At 43.6% G+C, this 4,924-nt stretch overlaps 1 long non-coding RNA gene across 2 annotated transcripts; it reads left to right on the forward strand.

Annotated features, from left to right (window-relative positions):
- The first annotated feature begins 898 nt into the window (after positions 1-898).
- Positions 899-4,408, forward strand: LOC123082027 (uncharacterized). 2 transcript variants are annotated; one of them, XR_006438918.1, is made up of 4 exons: positions 899-1,392; positions 1,478-3,259; positions 3,351-3,498; positions 4,190-4,408. It is a non-coding gene; the product is annotated as an uncharacterized lncRNA (long non-coding RNA). The 2 variants fall into 2 exon arrangements; XR_006438917.1 differs by having other exon boundaries at positions 899-3,259.
- The last annotated feature ends 516 nt before the right edge of the window (positions 4,409-4,924 follow it).

The following is a 4,924-nucleotide window of genomic DNA, read 5'->3' on the forward strand; positions in this document are numbered from 1 at the left end:
AATGATTTTTGGGAAAAATAAAGAGCAAACTATGAGGCAGCTGCAATTCAAATTTGATCAGTTTCATCCTGAATCGACAGAAATTTATCTTTTTCACGAGAGGTGGATCAAAGCTTTGGACATCCAACCATTTGGTCAATTGTGCATTAAATATGACCTAGTATTTTAGAAATTGATTTTGTCCAATTTTGCAACAAATATATGGTAGGTCCTTAAAAAAACTCATTTTCGGCACTCGAAAAATGGAAAATGAATTTTTCATCCAAAAAATGTTAAATCTTTCTTAGGCAACGTTGTTTGCCATTTCAAGATGCACTCATCCTCCCTCGTCCAGTCGTCCCCATCTCCTCGCCGTCGTCACAGACGGCGCCCGACTACCACCACCCGTCTCGCATCGTCCTCTCCCTCCCTCAGATAGTGGTTGAATCTTCAAAATATGCCAAATACAAGAAATTTTACATAAAGTGTTCTAATATTTTTGAAAAATAGAGTGGTGCTATTTTGGAACAAATATTTGGTAGGTTATTCAAAAAAACAATTTTATGCACTCAGAAAATGGAAAATGATTTCTTGTGCAAAGAAAATGAAAGCTCTATTTGGCAATATTGTTTGCCATTCCATGATGCAAACTTATGCAAAATACAAGATCATTTTGACAAACTTTGCCATTGTTATGTTTTTTTAAAAACATCATAGATTTAGGTCTAAATTTCTGAGAATTCATTTGCGAAACAACATGCCAATGAGATGCGAGGAACCGCCTTCACATGGATCACCAAATTGAATGCAATATGAGCCATCCATCTCGCACTCATCCAGCGGTCAAGCTTCTCCCAAAAAACAAATACCCTAACCCAGCCACCCACCCTCCCCTCAACCTCCCAGATTCGATCCCCCGCCTCCAGCCCCACCAACCCTCCCTTTGATCCCCAGCTCTGATCCCCCGCCGCTACCCCTCGATCCCCAGATCGGATTCACCACCCGCCGGCGACCCAGCCGACCACCCGCCGGAGCCGACCACCGCGCTCTCGTCGTCTTCGTCTTCCCCTCCGAGGGACTCCCCTACTGGCTCCGTGTCACGCTCTCGTCCTCTTCGTCTTCCCCTCCGAGCGCCTTCCCTACCGGCTCCGCGTCGCGCTCGCCAACGCCGTCGCCCCCCGCGGCCGTTCCGAGCACTTGATGGAACACGGTGCCATGAATCCTTCACGGTTCGCTGCTCCTTCGGGCTCTGCACCTCGCTGACGTCCCCCTTCGTCACGGCCTTGGCACCACCGCTGGCAAGCTCTCCTTCACCATAACTGCCTCCCTGCCCTGGGCTCTGACCTACCCACCATCTCGAGCAGGTCCAGATCCGCCACGGCTCCCACAGCCACGCTCCAGTAGACCAAGCAGGTGCAGGACGTGGTCTCTTCTTCTTTTCGTTTCGATTTGATTTGGAAGGCTGATGATGTTTGTTCTCTTCGATTCAATTTGGTAGACATGCAGGTGCACGACATGTGGCCTCCATTCTGCTTCCTCCCCTCCCCTGCTTCCTTCGGCGGCAGCAAGGAGAGGTGAGCCGCCTCCATCACTCCTCCATCCACCGCTCCACCAGCGCCACCATCTCTAGCCACCGCCGCCATCAACACCAGCCTCCTCACACCATGCCTCCCACCAGACAGAGGGGCGGCCATGCCTTGTGCCCCGCGCGACTCCCACTGGCCGCTGCCACCTCTGTTGCTCGTCCCCTCACCATGCATATTGCTTGCTTCACCCAGCACCTAGATGGCAGTAGCTAACCAAGACCGCGATCGCATGTGATCTATCTATCCACCTGTAGCTAGCTGCCTAACTACGACCCTGCAGATCTAGTTGTTATCTTAGCATTTGGACTTTCAAAGTTACTGCATGATGCGCGTCGCGCTGTTTCTTTTTGAAGTTACAACACCAACCTACTGCATGCATCTCCAAGCATCAGGCTGCTAGTAGTTTACCTGTGCAAGACAGCCCTCATTGGACCCTTGTTCAGAAATATAGGGCTGGCATATATAGCTAGTATCATTGGACACATTGTCTGAATTTTTTAACACATTTTCTGGGCTTGTATAGCTAGGATTATAGGCAGGGTGTCTTTTTAAGTGAAAGTTCTTTCTACATATTTTTTCAACTGCTTGTCTGGGCATATATTGTTGTATTATAGGATGCTTGAACAACGAGTCCCAAATTTGGTAACAGGACATATAGCTACCTCCCAGTTTTGTATATATGAAAGTGAGCGAGTCCCGAATTTGGGTACAGGCAGGGGTCCATTAGGAACATGGCAGTTAATTTGCATAATCCTCAACCTCCTCCTGCAATCTCTCTTTCTCCCTTTCTTCTCTGAATTTCCCAGTGTTGTATAAGTCTGTAAGATTCAGATTTTAAGAGTACTTGCTCCCTGTACTAGTTACTTCTACTACTTATTTTTAGCTATTTAGTACTACTCTGTAGATCTATGATACTAGTCTAGTCACTTGTATAATTTTGTTTATTAGTGTAACCTGAACCATGGAGTAGTACCTTGTTCGCATATGTGTGATTATGTGTGTTCTGTAGTCTCTGTGATAGCTCCAGTACATGTGAACTATATGTTGTGGTGTAAATAATTTTCATTCTAACTTATAAACGTGTTTCTTCAATAGCTATTTCTGTTCAAGTCTTGTTTTCATTGATGTTAGCATTTAGTTTTTCTCAAGTAAAGAAATACTATAAATGCAGTGAAGATAATCTGAACCTCCCTATGTAAAATTTAGTTTGTCTGTAATACTACTAGAAGATATGGGTGAGGGACTGAAAGGATGATATGATTCCATGAATTTATTTGTAAGAAGTTTTTCTTGGCTGTGTACAAATCAGCCCAAATATGTGAGCCTCGGTTCTGAAAACTAAAGAGTTCATATATTGTTAGATAGACTGTGATTCAGGATATGCTAAATAGAAAGCTTTATAAGATGGAACTATCAATTCATCATGACTTCACTTTGTCCTCTAATTTAATATGGTTAGAACTACCACGGGTTTTTAAGTAGTTGGGGCATGAAGAAATAGTATGCTCGATGTTTGGCCTTGCATCCATCCTTCCATGAATTCATGCTTGTACATTGCTAGTTATCGATTTTTTTGCAGGTCTTCTTCCTCCTTGATCTGGTGCAGCAGCAACAATTCAAGGTCATGGTCATGGAGCAGCAGCCATATATTTTTCTTCTTATTCTTCCCTTAGATCAGATGAAGATGAGATGAGGTTTGTTTTCCTCAAGGTCAAGGTGGAGCAGCTCGATTTGATTTGATGTGATTGGATTCAGTTACCTCACGCCTCTTTATTTGCATTGCAGGCTTTGTTGGTCGGTCTTCAATTCTTCATGCTGCTGCTGCTACATGATGGCCCTCTTCAATTCAGCATCCGTTGCGGACGCCGCAGCTTCCACCTCCAGAAGAGAACCTGCTCCTCGTGCGGTTACCCGTCCGCCTGCATCCGCAAGTGTAAGTTCCCCCTCCCTCTATCCTAGATCTCTAGGTTTGTTGCTATCATGCACCATGTTCTTGATGTTGCGCGTCCTCATGTGGATGCCACGAACGGTGCTGCTCCTGCGTGCAGATTTGATTCGCCGCATTAGTATGCGATTGTTGTCTCGCCGTGGTTGTTCAAATTGAGATGCACCCAGTTGATTCGTCATCTCGCGTCATAATTTTTCTGCATTCCCTATTGTTGTAGCTTGTTGGATGCATAGTTTGGTCTCCAGTAGGAATTATTAGTGAATGGTGATGTCTGTGGTCACGAGAATGGTGATGTAGTAGCTGGTATGCTTGATGCGTGTATGTCCATCTCTTTACTGTTTTGCTAGAACCATAAATCTTGATGCATGATGATCATGGTCTGGTTTGTTAGACCTATTCTGCTCTCAATTCTAAAACTCGTTCTTACAGTTTTCATTTCTATGATCAATTTAGAGAGTTGCATATGTCAGTATATTATATACCAAAAAAATTCCTAGCTAGTGAGAACATTTTAGTCACTCCATGAACGCATACTGGTTAGTGTTAGTCATACTATTTATGTACGTGGAATTTGCTGTCAATTCTTGATTATAAGTTGTTGGATCCCTCATTGGCTACTGTTTGATGTTCTGTACCTATTCTTATTCTTATATGTTCATTCTTATTTTTTGCACAGGTGAAGTGTGAATCCATGTCTGAAGCTGTGAAGCATATCAGCAAAGAGTAGCATATTATGTGTTGTAGTGTAGGCAGTAGTAGGCATATCTAGGTTGTAATATTCTGTAACTATTGTAATAGATTAATGTAGTATTGTTTTGGACCAATTTCATTTGCTCTCTCGTCTGTTCGAAACAATGATTGTGTATGTGATTTGAATACCTATGAGAAACCTGACAAGTTGGGTCCTAGTTATAATGGTTGTTTGACAAATTTCGAAATTTCTAATGTGTGGGACCAATTTTGAGCTAAGCATGACAAGTGGGACCCGTTGCAAAATAAAATGGCTGAAAATAAAAAACCAGTAGACTATAAAAGGATGCATTCTAGAATATAAAAGGCCGAATTGCTGGGCTAGGCCCATGTAGCTAGCCAAAAATAACAATAAACAATACATTAAAAAGGCCGAATTGTTGGGCTCGGCCCATGTAAAACGCCAAATCGGACCGGGCTGATTCTTGTGCCACATCAGCTTGCCACGCTGGAGGCCTACGTGGCCTGAGGAGGTTGCTAGTGACCAAAAATTTGGTCGTGGAACCAACGACCTTTTACATATCACAAAGAAGGTCACTAATTTCATTTTACGACCGCCAGCTTTTGACCTTCTATTTTTGGTCACAAAAAGGTCGCAAATGAAAAACTATGAACTTTCAGCGACCAATACTGAGGGTCACAAGTTGACATATTTCTTGTA

This window comes from Triticum aestivum, chromosome 4A (assembly GCF_018294505.1).
Source record: "Triticum aestivum cultivar Chinese Spring chromosome 4A, IWGSC CS RefSeq v2.1, whole genome shotgun sequence".
NCBI lineage: Eukaryota > Viridiplantae > Streptophyta > Magnoliopsida > Poales > Poaceae > Triticum > Triticum aestivum.